The sequence below is a fragment of the Oratosquilla oratoria genome, chromosome 12 (genome assembly GCF_046742065.1).
Source record: "Oratosquilla oratoria isolate Oo_2021 chromosome 12, ASM4674206v1, whole genome shotgun sequence".
Lineage (NCBI taxonomy): Eukaryota > Metazoa > Arthropoda > Malacostraca > Stomatopoda > Squillidae > Oratosquilla > Oratosquilla oratoria.
Genome location: NC_134788.1, coordinates 48,725,927 through 48,741,631, shown reverse-complemented (window position 1 = coordinate 48,741,631; position 15,705 = coordinate 48,725,927). Strand labels below are relative to the sequence as shown.

The 15,705-nt window shown below is 39.6% G+C and overlaps 1 protein-coding gene across 2 annotated transcripts in view; it reads right to left on the bottom strand.

Moving 5' to 3' along the window:
• The window catches only part of LOC143031686 (uncharacterized), a 267,646-nt gene extending 259,620 nt beyond the window's left edge, over positions 1–8,026 (bottom strand). For both annotated transcript variants that reach the window (XM_076195833.1, XM_076195834.1), the window contains exon 1: positions 7,830–8,026. The gene's annotated coding sequence lies outside the window, so the exon portion shown is untranslated. The remainder of the gene's footprint in view (positions 1–7,829) is intronic.
• Between the last annotated feature and the right edge of the window lie 7,679 nt (positions 8,027–15,705).

Sequence of the window (15,705 nt, the reverse complement as noted above, 5' to 3'; positions counted from 1 at the left end):
ACATATATATATATATATATATATATATATATATATATATATATATATATATATATATATATATATATATATCCATGACTCACATGATTGCACCATCCTCTGCCACGTCACTCCTGCAAACTTCTACCTCGTGTCTCCACCTGCTGTCTGGTCTCCCTCTCTCACGCTTCCCGTCTCACGGTGTCCAGTTAGTCAGTAGCCCTCCATAGGCCATCGTTCTTTCACGCTAACTTACCTGCCCAATTCCACTTCCTGTCTTTTACCGTCTCCACAATATATTTCACTCCACTTTGCTCTCTTTCTAGCCCAATTTGCTCTCTTTCTCTCTCTCTCTTTTTTTTCTCTCTCTGTCTTTCTCTCTCTCTCTTTCGTTCTCTGTCTTTCTCTCTCTCTCTCTGTCTTTCTCTCTCTCTGTCTGTCTTTCTCTCTCTCTGTCTTTCTCTCTCTCTCTCTCTCTCTCTCTCTCTCTCTCTCTCTCTCTCTCTCTCTCTCTCTCTCTTCCTCTCTCTCTCTTCCTCTCTCTCTCTCTCTCTCTCTCTCTCTCTCTCTCTCTCTCTCTCTCTCTCTCTCTCTCTCTCTCTCTCTCTCTCTCTCTCTCTCTCTCTCTCTCTCTCTCTCTCTCTCAGCTTTGTCTCCACCACCTTCGGCAGTTTCCAAGTCTCACACCCGTAGATCATTGCTGGGAGAATGCATCGATTTTAAACTTTACGTTTCAAACATAAAGGTAGAGAGCTTCTTGTGATCTTAAACTTACGAAGAAAAAAATCCAACCACTTGAATTACGAATTTTTATTTCATTATCATGATCTTGGGTTATTTTCACCATCTAGCCTAAATGATAATAATAATAATGTTCTTCAACTTTTTCAAGATTCTCACAATCGTTACACTGGGCAAGACCAAATTTATTGATTATTTATTTATCTATTTATTTATTTATTTACTTATTTATTCATTTTGAATTGCTGACTCCAAAAATCACATTGGTATTGCTCAATCAGGTCAACTTTCTGAACTAAGCTACATATTTGTTGTTGTTGTTGTTTTTGCGTTTTTGTTGACATGTACATGTATTTTCACGTGACATGATGCAAAATTCTTTCATATTTCTTTCAATCAACGAATTCTGAAGATTTTGCATGTGCCAACTTATAACTAATTGTTTCTTGTTCGGACAACAGTCCGGCTTCACCAAGTATCTATAAAAATTTCCGGTTAAAGCGATAAATTATCGCTTTACTTATCGCAACGCCCACGTCTGCCAAGTATCCATGCTTTCTGTGCATGTGGAATAGTAGGGACACTGTTCAGCATTACACAAAGAAGAACCGGCCTGAGCAGGAGGAATTGGTCCCTTGCAGAGCAAGGAACGTCATCAACAGTCCTCTGGTAGACAGAGACAAGATACTCTTCCCACCGCTGCACATCAAGCTTGGCTTGATTAAACAGTTCACCAAAGCTCTAGACCAGGATGGTGGCTGCTTCACTTACTTGTGCCATGCCTTTCCAGGATTAACCCATTAAACTCTGATGACAAGCTTCTTGTCGTCATTTGGTCAAATAAAACAAAAAATCATAATAAAACACCAAAATGTTGGATCAAACAGCACCAGAAGAAAAATATGACGTCAGTCCTCGCTGCGAGCGAAGCGAGCGAAGCGAGGACTGACGTCATATTTTTCTTCTGGTGCTGTTTGATCCAACATTTTGGTGTTTTATTATGATTTTTTGTTTTATTTGACCAAATGACGACAAGAAGCTTGACTGTCATCGGAGTATAATGGGTTAACCATAGAGAAGTTGAAAGCTGGCATCTTTGATGGTCCTCAAATCCGCCAGCTCATCAGAGATCCTGAGTTTGCAGACTCAATGAACGAAGTGGAACTGGAAGCATGGAAGGCTTTTGTTCTGGTCGTGAAGAACTTTCTTGACAACCACAAGGCCAGGAAATAGGCAGAACTTGTCACCAATATGCTGACTGCTTTAAGAAACCTTGGATGCAACATGAGCATCAAAACGCATTACTTATTCTCACATATGGATCAGTTTCCTGAGAATCTGGGATCAGTGAGTGATGAGCAGGGGGAAAGAGATTCCATCAGGACATAAAAGAGATTGGAGACCAGGGATCAGGGACGCTGGGATGCAGCCATGATGGCTGATTACTGTTGGACTTTGAAGAGTGGCATCCCTGATGCTGAGCATTCCAGGGGTTCAAAGAAACGGAATTTTATGCCCTGAATTTTGCACAATGACGACGTAACGTTCAATTTACATGTACATACCCTTACCAATGTCTTTTATTCAATTTACAGAAATTGAAGTTTGTAACATTTAATAAATATATTCTGTTAGATTTTTTCTCCTAAAACCTTTTTTTTTTATATAAAAAAATATTAACGAAAATCAACTGATAATGTCGCAAACATGTAATCAATTTAGTCAGAAGATCGTATTTTTAAAAATCAAATTAACATAAAAACCTGACCTGATTGACAAATATGGTTGTATTTTATTATTATTATTATTATTCAGCGGTGCAAATTGGCTTTAATTCAGTTGAAAAAAACATAGACAACTTACAATTTTTTGTAACACAGTGTTATAATTCCTTAACTATGAACTTTCGTGTCAAACTTAACTTTGGTTTTACTCTTATTCATTTTTAAACCTACTTTGAGATTTTACTTGATAATCACTCAGCATATCTCGCAAGTCTTCTACTTGCCAATGTCCCTTGTTCTCCTCAGCGCTCTCAGTCTACAGTTCCTACTCATAGCTCCCCTTAATCTACAATTACCCTCCCCCTATCCTTACATGTACCTTTTGTAACAAGTCTGGTCATACAAGTAATTTTTGTTACCGCCGTAGGCGCCAGGTACACAAGCCAAGACAGTCCCCTGTTCGGAGGAGTGTATCTAATGTTTCTTCTAATATGACGCATGACCTTCTTAGAGTAGAGTCATAGGATAAACCATATCCATGGTCATTGTAAACACTCGACTGATCAATGTTTCAAGGTTTTGAAACTTAGAGATGAGACTTCTCATCAGCCTTGTCAATCCCATAATCCAGCAGCTGAAAGTATTGATGAACAGATGACCCCCCACAGAAGAAGTTCTCATTAACCCATTAAACTCCGATGACAAGATTCTTGTCATTTGGTCAAATAAAACAAAAAATCATAAAACACCAAAATGTTTGATCAAACACCAGAAAAATATGACGTCAGTCCTCGCTTCGCTGCGAGCGAAGCGAGGGCTGACGTCATATTTTTCTGGTGTTTGATCAAACATTTTGGTGTTTTATGATTTTTTGTTTTATTTGACCAAATGACAAGAATCTTGTCATCGGAGTTTAATGGCTTAAAGTAGAAGATGCCCTTGTTGCCTCAGAATCCATTTCTAACGGAGAAGCATCCTATTCATGGTATGATCAAGTGGAAGTTAAGGAGGAGGTGTTGGACCAGGATTAAAAAAAATTCAGCCATGTTCGCTTCTTGCCTCCGCAATCATACCACGTTGTACTCTTTGCTGATCATATGACTTCATTTTACTCGCATATTAACTTTGTATGACATACATCTTGAAACCAATTGTGAACAAATATAAGCAGGGAAAATCAACAATTGTGTCATTGGTTATCTCCGTATAATTCAAGCATATTATTGCTGGTAGTGCTTGATAAATGTCGACTATAGCTTTCGGACGCTAATAGTGATGATGAAACAAACGTAGTTAAATATATGTCAACAATATTCTGTCCCTCCGTTATGCTGTCCAACAACCCCTTGCTGCTGCCCTGTACCATTTCTCTGAGTATTCATTTTCTGCTGTGGGGGAATTCCCTGTGGTGGGGGAAAAGAATACTGCCACCAAGTATTTCCACTTGGATCGTAAGAGGCGAGAAGAAAGGGACGGGGAGGGGGACTAGGCATCCTTCTCCTTGTAGCCCCACAGGGGACATTCCTAAACGAAAAAGTAAAGGCATAAGAGGATCTGGGAGTTTTCCGACCAGCACCCTAAGGTTTGGGTCTTTTAATGTGCGTGGATGTGGTACAGATGAGAGTAAAAGGGAAGAGATAGGTAGTATGTTTGTGAGAAGAAAGATGGATGTGTTGGCTTTGAGTGAATCTAAGTTGAAAGGGAAGGGTGAGTGTAAGTTTGGGAGTGTAAGTGGGAGGTTATCAGGAGTGAAGAGAGGGCGAGGGAGGGAAGGGGTGGCTATTCTAGTAAGTGAAGAGATAGGTAAACGGGTAGTGGAGTGGAAGGAGGTTTCCTCAAGGATAATGTGGATGAAGGTGAAACTGGGAAAGGAGATGTGGGTCTTTGTAAGTGCATATGGCTGGCAGTGAGAAGAGTGTAGAAGAAAGGGAGGCCTTTTGGATAGATTTAAATGAGTGCATAGAGGATTTAGGGAGAAATGTCAATGTAATAGTACTGGGAGACCTTAATGCTAGGAGAGGGAATGGTCCAATTGATGGAGTGGTTGGGAAATGTGGAGTTCCAGGAAAGAATCGTAGTGGAGAGTTGATGGTGGAAATGTGTCTAGAAAGAGAATTGATGATAGCAAATACAGTGTTTCGGAAGAAAGTCAAGCATAAGTACACATGGGAGAGGGTGGTGGATGGAAGGGTGGTAGATAGAGCGTTGATGGATTATGTAGTGGTAAATAGGACTATGATAGGAAGAGTTAAGGATGTACATGTTCTAAGGGGAGAGGGTGGGGAATATCAGATCATTTTTTGGTGGAAGGTAAGTTGAAAGTGGAGGATAGATGGAGAAAGAGGAAAGGGACAAAAGGTAGGGAGGTGCTTAGAGTGAACTCTTTAAATGAAAAGGAAAAGGAGAAGGAGTACAAGAAGAAGCTGAAGGAGGAGTGGGAGGGAGTGAAGGATAGAGTAGAGCTAGGTGTGGAGGAGGAATGGGGATGGTTCAAGGAGGGAGTCACAAAGTGTGGAACAAGAAGGACAGGGGGAAATAGAAGGAAGGGTAGTGAATGGTGGGATGAGGAAACAAAGAAGGTTGTAGACGAGAAGAAGCGAGCTTTCACAGATTGGTTACAAAATAGGACGAGGGAGTCATATGAGAGGTACAAAGAAAAGAAGAGAGAAGTAAAGCAAAAGATAAAGGAGGCAAAGAGGAGAGCAGATGTGAAGTTGGGTAAGAGTATGACAGAAAATTTTGAAAGTAATAAAAAGATGTTTTGGAAAGATATTAAGAGAGGAAGAGGAGGCGAATCAAGTAGAGAAGAAAATGTAAAAGGTGCAGATGGAGAGATGATTATGGAAGAGAAGGCAGTAAGGGGAAGATGGGCAGAATATTTTAGGCAGTTGCTAAATGTGAAGGAGGATAGGGAGGGAAAGATAGTTGCAGTGGGAAATGCTAAGAAAATGACCATGATGAGTGAGGAAAATGGAGGAGAAATAAGGAAGGATGAAGTGAAGGCAGTTGTTAAGATGATTAAAGCAGGTAAGGCACCTGGTCTGGATGGATGTCATGCAGAATGTCTAAAAAAAAAAGGAGGTACAGTGATGGTGGACTGGCTGGTGAGTTTATTTAATGTTTGCTGGAGAGAGGGTAGAGTGCCGGAGGACTGGAGGAGTGCCTGTATAGTTCCACTTTACAAGGGAAAAGGGGACAAGTATGAATGTAGTAGTTTCAGAGGGATTAGCTTGTTAAGTGTAGTTGGGAAGGCCTATAGGAGGATCTTAATTGAGAGGATTAGGAGAGGAACAGAGGGAGTAATTGGTGAGTAACAGTGTGGATTTAGGATGGGTAGAGGTTGTGTAGATCTGATCTTTGTGGTAAGACAAATATGTGAGAAAGCTATAGGAAAGGGGAAGGATGTTTTTTTGGGCTTTTATGGATCTGGAAAAGGCTTACGATAGGATAGACAGAAAGGCACTGTGGGAGGTTATGCAGATATATGGGATAGGAGGAAAGCTTCTAGGAGCTGTCAAGAGTTTTTATGAGAGTACTAGAGCTTGTGTCAGGATTAGAAATGGAGAGAGTGAGTGGTTCGAGGTAAAGGTGGGACTTCGTCAAGGATGCGCTATGTCGCCCTGGCTGTTCAACTTATACATGGATGGGGTAGTGCGAGAGGTAAATGCAAGGGTAGTGGGTCAGGGATTGGAGATGGTTAAAGAAAATGGAGAAAAGTGGGAGGTGAGCCAGCTTTTGTTTGCTGACGAAACTGCGCTTGTGGCAGGATCGGAGGAGGGACTGAGGAAGTTGGTGACAGAGTTTGGGAGAGTATGTGATAGAAGAAAGCTAAAGATAAATGTGGGTAAAAGTAAGGTGATGAGATGTACAAGGGGTGAAAGTGGCAGTAGACTGGAAGTGAGCATTAAGGGAGAGCGACTGGAGGAAGTGGATAGTTTTAAATACTTGGGTGCAAATGTGGAAGGAAAAGGTGAAGTGAAGGTGGAGGTAGAATGTAGATTGAGAGAAGCGAGTAAATGCCTTGGTGGATTAAAAAGTGTAATGAGGAATAGACATTTGGGAATGGATGCGAAGAAGAGACTGTATGAAGGAGTGATTGTACCAACAGCACTGTATGGGGCAGAAACATGGAACATAAGAGAGGAAGAGAGAAGGAGTTTAAATGTGTTTGAGATGAGGTGTCTGAGAAGTATGATGGAGGTTACTAGGCTAGATAGAGTGAGAAATGAGGAGGTGAGGAGAAGAACGGTGGTGGAAAGGGAGTTGGGAGATAGGGTTGATGAAAGAATATTAGGATGGTTTAGACACATGGAAAGAATGAGTGAAGAAAGACTAGTAAATGAGGTATGGAAGGCAGATGTGGAGGGAGTGAACATGAGGGGACGTCCTAGGATGAGGTGGATGGATGGGGTGAAGGGGACTTTGGGGAAGAGGGGAATGTCTGTTGAGGAAGGACGGGAGAGGACAGAAGACAGGGGTGAATGGAGAATGGTTGTATATGGATGATGTTGTGATGCATGAGGTGGAATGGGTGGGTGGATGGGGGGGTGAGGTAGTATGTGTGAGCAAAATTTGACGCAGTCCGAAGGGATTTCTCCCCGTATTTTCCTTTTATGCTTGGGGGGACGGAGAGGGGGGTCGACGATTTAATGAAGCGGCCTTGCTGTGGATGTGCTGTGTCTTGCGACACTGCTTGTGACCCAGGGCAGTGAACAAGGTGCAGGGATGACCCGTCATCCAGGAGGTGCTAAGATAAGAGGGAGGGTGGAGGGGTGTGGAGTGTATTCAGGGATGGAATGGGTGGGAATGATCTTGTGCCTTTTCCTTTTTGGCTACCGCCCTTGTAAGGGGGAAAAAGCCTTGGTGTATGTATGTAAATATTCATGAAAATGACATTCTTTGTAATGTGAGACTTTGTATTTTGGTGATCTGTATGTCTGTGAATCATCGACATTTTTCAAGAGCAGGTCTCTGTTAGCATTTATTTTTTTAAGTAGATGAAAAAATATATAAATTTTGCCATATTACATCATTTTTAATTGTTCATTTTAACATTCGTTGCATGATGTCATGAATTTCATTGGAGCTTGATTGTGGAGTCTGCAATTTCAGTTTTCATTTATTTCATTGTGGTTGGTTTAATTTTGTTGTTACGTTTAGGAACTTAAAACAGTTTTTAAACATTAGCATTTTGTGTTCTACAATATACTGGTACATAATGTTACATAATGTAACATAATGTACACCATGCTGTGTGTGCGTTTGAGTGCGCTTGTAATATATATATATATATATATATATATATATATATATATATATATATATATATATATATATATATATATATATATATATATACTATTTACAAAGAGAAATATTACCTACCTGGCTCACATGCCGTAGAAGTAGCAGATTCTTCGCGCAGTAACAATATCACTAAAATGTCGACATTTTACGTTCGCACGGATGACATTTGCACCAGTAATGCAATAGACACTAGTTTTCCAATCGTATTTCCGCACACTTTATTGTTTTTTAGTTTTCAATTATTTCTTTTGAAATGTATCAGCACTATATATCGACGATGACTGTTTGGAAAAAATAAATAATGTTTATACATAAAAAAAAATTCATACACAAAGATTTTATTGATATGTATTGCGTCCGAGTGAATTTACTTAATTGTATTAAACGGGAAGGGAGCTATGATAGTAGTAACCCGTCTTTGTATCTTTCAGCATCTAGTTTGTTCTTAAATTCTTGTACAACTTTTGCGCACTCTGTTGCCTCATCCAATTTGTTTTAGACATCTACCACTCTATGTGGGAAACTATTCTTTTTCAGATCTCTTCTAAAATTTAAATTTCATGTCTTCTTGTTTTTCTTATATCTCACTTTAATAAGTCTTCTCTGTCAAGGACCTCCATGCCTTTTATGATTATGTAAATGGCCAATAGATCTCCTCGTTCTCTTCTTTGTTCCAGGGTTGGCAGTTCCATTTAAGACAATCTTTGTTCGTATGTCAATTTAGAAAGTGTTGGTGCCATCTTTGTCGTTGCTCCTTCGATTATTTTTAATTTGCTTACATATACTGTACATACATTCATACATACACACACATACACACACACACATATATATTATATATATATATATATATATATATATATATATATATATATATATATATATATATATATGTGTGTGTGTGTGTGTGTGTGTGTGTGTGTGTGTGTGTGTGTGTGTGTGTGTGTGTGTATGTTACAAAGGATTACAAAGGCGGAGCATGCCGACAGGAGACCTTTTGGTCCATATCTAGGTCGGATGCGAAAAAAATCATAGTGATAATAAATTGATAAATAAAAACTATAATAATGTAAATAACAAATAGAATAAATAAATAAATGCATAGGTATAGTTAAATAATAAACAAACGGGTAAATAGTAAATAATAATAAATTGACATATAACTAATAATAAATGAAAATCAAACAGACAAATGATAACAAAACAAAAACAAATAATATAAGATAAATTATAATCATTACAGCATCTTGCTTAGGTGTTTCTCTAAATGATTCTTAAAGCTTCGAACTGAACTACATTGCACTACCTGTGCAGGAAGTTTATTCCATTCATTAACTACACGGTTGGCAGAGTTGTTTCTACCTACTTCCAAATTGAATCTATTTCCGAACAGTTTGAGACCATTGTTTCTTGTCTGATTCTCATTCAATGTGAAAATTTTGTCACTTTTGATGTTGTCAGTTCCCTTTAGAATTTTAAAGACCTGTATCAAGTCACCTCTGAGTCTACGCTTTTTTAGGGAAAACAGATTCATATGTTTTAGTCGATTTTCGTATGATTTATTTTTGATATATGGAATCAGTTTTGTGGCTCGCCGTTGTACTTTTTCCAGTCTGTCAATGTCTTTAATGAGATTCGGTGACCATACGGAAACAGCATATTCCAAATGTGGACGAATTAACTATTTATATAGCTTGTTAATGAGTGATGGACTTTTGAAATCAAAAGATCGCGCAATCAGTCCTAGAATCTTATTTGCTTTCTCAGAGGCTGAAATACACTGCTTGGTTGATTTAAGATCATTACTGATAATTACGCCGAGATCTTTTTCAGTATCCACTTTTGTTAACGAATTCCCAAATAACTTGTAATCGTACTTACTGTTATTTTTACCTATGTGCATTATCATGCATTTACTTGTGTTAAATTTCATTAGCCACTTTTCAGACCATTGCTGTATATATATATATATATATATATATATATATATATATATATAAATATATATATATATATAAATATATATATATATATATGTCAGGTGTCCACTGCCCTTTAGAAATATTAATATTAGGGCACTCCTCAATTAATGCTGATTCGACTATTTTCCTCCTGAAACCGCAGTGGGACTTAAACACTAATCTGGCCTTACCCCAGTCGAAAGAATGATTCTTATTTTTGACATAAAGAAATACAGCCGAATTTTCTTGCCCATATCTAATTGACCTTTTATGTTCTGCCAATCTAATGTTCAAGTCTCCCGGTTTGATCCAAGTAAACCAAATCACAATCTTTGCAGGGCAAACAATAAACACCAGGTGACTCAACTTCCTTCGGTTTTTGTTGAACGTTCACAATTTGCTTACGCACGGTGTTAGGATAGTGATAGGCAATAGTGAGACGTTCATGAGGAAACAACTTAGTAGAAGAACTGATGGTATTATTGAATGGAATTTTTAAAATGTCCTTAAAGGAGTCGACTGGGGTAAGGCCAGATTAGTGTTCAAGTCCCACTGCGGTTTCAGGAGGAAAATAGTCGAATCAGCATTAATTGAGGAATGCCCTAATATTAATATTTCTAAAGAGCAGTGGACACCTGACATCATTTCACGCGCAGCAGCTAGCAAGCTGGTACGGACCTTATATATATATATATATATATATATATATATATATATATATATATATATATATATATATATATATATGCATATATATATATATATATATATATATATATGCATATATATATATATATATATATATATTTATTTTATTTTATTTTTTCTTTTTTTTCTTTGCTGGGTGTCCATACTGTCGCAGCGTACTCCAAGTTTGGTCTTATCAGTGTGACTAATGTTTTCTTTACTATCACTTCATCCAATTAAGTAAAAGTCACCTATATTGATCTTAGTCAATTGTAGGTTTCTCCAACTAACCTCATTATCTGCTTGTCTGGGGACATATCTTTGTTAATCATTACCTAGATATGGACCAAAAGGTCTCCTGTCGGCATGCTCCGCCTTTGTAATCCTTTGTAATTACTCCTAGGTCCCTTTCCGAGCTAACTGTTTTTACTTCCTTTGTACCAATTTTATATTGCCCCGATATTCTATTTTTACTTTTTCCAACCTCTATTATACTACATTTCTTGATGTTGAAGTTCACTTCCCACTTTTGGCTCCATTCCCAGACTTTGTCCAGGTCTCTCTGTAGTGATTCACAGTCTTTTTCTGTACTTACTTTCTTTAGTAGTTTTGCGTCGTCTGCAAAGAAGTTCATATAACATTCTACACCTTCATCCATGTCATTTATACATATGGTAAACATAATCGGACCTAATACTGAACCCTGTGGGACTCCACTTCTCATAACTTCCCAGGTCGAGTATTTGTTTCTAAGTGGTGCCCTCGCTTCTCTCCCGTTCAAGAAATATTCCATCCATTCCAATAAATTTCCTTGCACACCTCCTATTACTAGCTTTTTGTGTGGTACTTTATCAAATGCCTTTTCTAAATCTAGGAAAGCACGATCACCCCATCCATCCATCCATTAGACTCGATTAAAAACAAATCAAGTTTGTGGCACATGATCTTCCAAGTCTAAAGCCAAATTGTTTTTGATTAAGTATATTATTTTCTTCCTGATGTTTAATCTACATATTTTAGCTATTGTGCTTGTAAGGGAGACCGGTCTATATTTTGTTGGGTCTTCCTTATCTCCCCCTTTATATATTGGTACAATATTTGCATTTTTCCAATCCTGTGGTACCTTTCCTTCTTTGAGCGAGCAATTCATTATCTTATATATTTTGTCTGTTAGTTCATCTATACATTTTTTTAGTATCCAATTTCCAATTCGGCCCGTGTGTGTGTGTGTGTGTGTGTGTGTGTGTGTGTGTGTTGCCCATAGATGATAAAAATTGTCGATCACGAGTCAGCCACGTACTTCAAGACCAAAGTGATTCCTTCATCAAGTGATGGCATGGAATTGTGCATGTATAATAACAATGATAATAATAATAATAATGATAATAATAATAATAATAATAATAATAATAATAATAATAATAATAATAATAATAATAATAATAATAATAATAATAATAATAATAATTAGTAATAATATTAATAATAATGATGATAATAATAATGATAATAATAATAATAATAATAATAATAATAATAATAATAATAATAATAATAATAATAATAATAATAATAATAATAGTAATAATAATAATAGTAATAATAATAATGATAACAATGATAGTAATTATGATAAAAAGCGTCTCAATTACTTTGATTTCGACGTCCTTGGCTACCTCAGAATTTGGAAGCAAATTAATCTCTACAATAAATATTGAGAGAGATATTTGTCTGTAATGCAAATATTGTGTAAATGTTAAAATCAATAAATAGATAAGTAAATAAATAAAAAGTGATATATTATTAAGGCCGATATCAGGTCGCCTCCCCGCCTGCCCACGGCTGTCGGGAACCAACGTGGGTACCGGGAAACGACCTCACGACCACCCGAGCATGAGTTCGACGCGGTATCCACTGAGCTATTGTGCCGTCCTTTCTTTTACTCTAATACGATCATTAATAGAAAGAACAACTGAGCCCAGTCACATAGAATCTATAAAACCACAAAAACCAAAGAAGAGATGGGTACTGGATTATATTTCAAAATCAAAGTACCAGTTTCATATCCATATCTATAACTCTCTAAAAAAAATTCTGGAGCGCTCCCGATCTGAGTCGGCCGGCCCGGGGGTGTCTGCGACTTCCATTGTGTTTCTGGGACACTTGGCCAGGGGGGCGGGGTCCATGGTACTTTGGGGACACCTGTGGGCAGTGGCGCGGTGTAAAGATGCCGGAGTCTTTTGCTGCTAAGAAACGAAGACAGAGACATTTTTGGAAAAACACTAAGAAGATAATTAAAAATGTAGTGTTGAAAAACTGTAAACAACTTCAGATGTTGAAATCAGAGCATAGTACAATGTTTCCAGAATTTTACGAGGAGGATCGGCGGGGCGCCCCCAGGAGGATCGGCGGGGGCGCTCCCAGGGGGAGCGGCGGGGCGCCCCCAGCAGGAGGAGCGGTGGGGCGCCCCCGGGAGGAGCGGCGTGGCGCCCCCAGGAGGATCGGCGGGGCTCCCCCAGGAGGATCGGCCGGTTGCCCCCAGGAGGAGCGGCGGGGCGCCCCAAGGAGGATCGGCCGGGCGCCCCCAGGAGGAACGGTGGGGCGCCCCCAGAAGGATCGGCGGGGCGCCCACCAGCTGGAGCGGCGGGGCGCCGCCAGAAGGATCGGCGGGGCGCCCCCAAGAGGATCGGCGGGGCGCCCCCAGAGGATCGGCGGGGCGCCCCCAGGAGGATCGACGGGGCGCCCCCAGGAGGAACGGCGGGGCGCCCCCAGCACGAGCGGCGGGGCGCCCCCAGAAGGATCGGCGGGGTGCCCCCTGGAGGAACGGCGGGGCGCCCCCAGGAAGCAGCGAGCAGCGCGAGCAGCGCCGCAGGCCAAGTACCCCTGGCGTAGCCAGGGCCGGCGCAGCCGGGTGCTTGTATTACCCTTAAAAAAAGAAAAAAAATAAAAAAAAAAAATAAACGAAATAAAAAGTCTCGAAGGAGTCCGCCGTGGCTTGGTTGGTAGAGCGCGCGTCTGGTAACCGCGCAGGGAGTTTCGTCGTCTGTTCGAACCCAGGCCGCGGCGCAGAGGATAGGAGGAGCATCCACTTTGAGCGACGGCCTCCGAGGAGACTTGGTGACGTCACTGTGTGTGTGTGTGTGTGTGTGTGTGTGTGTGTGTGTGTGTGTGTGTGTGTGTGTGTGTGAGAGAGAGAGAGAGAGAGAGAGAGAGAGAGATCAGTTTCTTCCGGATGTCGTTAGTGGAGTTCCACAGGGATCAGTATTGGGTCCAATACTGTTCACCATTTATGTGAATGACATGGATGAAGATGTGGAAGGTAACACGAGCTTCTTTGCACATGATGCTAAATTGCTGAGGGAAGTGAATACTGAAACGGATTCTGAACCACTACAGAGAGACCTGAACAAGGTTTGGAAATGGGGTCAGAACATCAAGAAATGTAGCCTAATGGAGTTTGCGGGATCTGAAAAAGACCTGGGAGTAATTATCACAAATGACATGCCCCCTGATAAACAGATAAAATTGTCGGAGAATCATACATGTTGCTAAGATCAATAAAGGTGGCTTTTACCTATTTAGACGAGGAAATGGTTTAAAAATACTAGTCACACTGATAAGTCCTAGTGTGGAGTATGCTGCGACACTATAGTCACACACTACCAAAAAGAATATAAAGAAATTTAGACATTCTCTCCTCATATAACAGGTTAGAAAGTGTTGGGGCCATTTTCGTGGCTGCTCTCTGAATTATTTCAATTTTGAAATTACCGACATTGGAACAAAGAAGAGAAAAAGGTGACCTACTGACCATCTACAGAATCATGAAAGGCACGGAAGTCATTGACAGAGAGGATTTATTAAATTGGGATAAGAGAAATACAAGAGGACATGAAAAGAAACTCAAAAAGGTCAGATAAAGAAGAGACCTGAAAAAGTACAGCTTTCCACACAGAGTGGTGGATGTCTGGAACAAACTGGACAAAACAATGGTGTGTGCAAAAAGTATACACGGATTTAAGGGCAAACTATACACTGCGAGATACAAAGACGGGACACAGCGAGCGTAGCTCCCTTTCCCGTAAGATACAAAGTACAACTAAGTAAATACGCACACAGGCACACACGCGCGCGCACACACACACACACACACACACACACACACACACACACACACACACACACACACACACACACACACACACACACACACACACACACACACACACACTCTATTCGTTGGTGTAAAATGGCTGTGATACTTGAGGAGATATAAGAATATTTCGGCCCACTTTAATTTAATTTTCCTCAAAGCCAGCGTTTACTAATTACACTGTATAACAATGAAAAAAAAAAAAAGGAAATGAGAATATCCTTATCAATTTTCTTTCGTAGATCAGGACTACAACATTCTTACGTTAACCCATTAAACTCCGATGACAAGATTCTTGTCATTTGGTCAAATAAAACAAAAAATCATAAAACACCAAAATGTTTGATCAAACACCAGAAAAATATGACGTCAGTCCTCGCTTCGCTGCGAGCGAAGCGAAGACTGACGTCATATTTTTCTGGTGTTTGATCAAACATTTTGGTGTTTTATGATTTTTTGTTTTATTTGACCAAATGACAAGACATCTTGTCATCGGAGTTTAATGGGTTAAGGGCACTGACGGATCTTGTTTGATTGCTTACTATAAATGCTTCCCATTTCTATTTATTTATTTAATACTTTTGTTGCTGTTACCATTTACATAATTTTTCACATAAGTGTGGGTTTTTTTCCCTTTACAGGAGACAGAGCTAAAATGCCTAGAGAATGTAAAAATTCGCCAGGCAGTTTTTGTTAAACATGTGGATCAATGCAAGAGACGTTTTGTCTCAACATGTCAAGAAACTTGATGAGCTGTACCTTGGATGAAAAGTGGGTGACTAGGACAAACGCTGGGCACCTCACACGTGTTGTGTCAGGTGTACTACAAGTTCCCTTTTTGCCTAGGCGAAAGGCAAAGGGCCTGGCCTCATCTTTGGCGGCGTACCAGTGGTCCGGAGGGGGGAGCCAAAGGACCATTCAACAGACTGCTACTTCTGCTCAACAAATATCAAAGGTGGGTATCCAATATGTATTCTTTACTGTTTTTATGATATATTTTCAAGAGACGTATCAATAAAAAGATCGAAATACATAGTATATTGTACTTGCACTTTTTTTGCACGAGATCACAACCGATAACACCTATTTTTAGTCTGATTCTATTTAATTTCCCTGCAGTTCGCAACGGAAAAGGCAAGAAATCTATCACGTA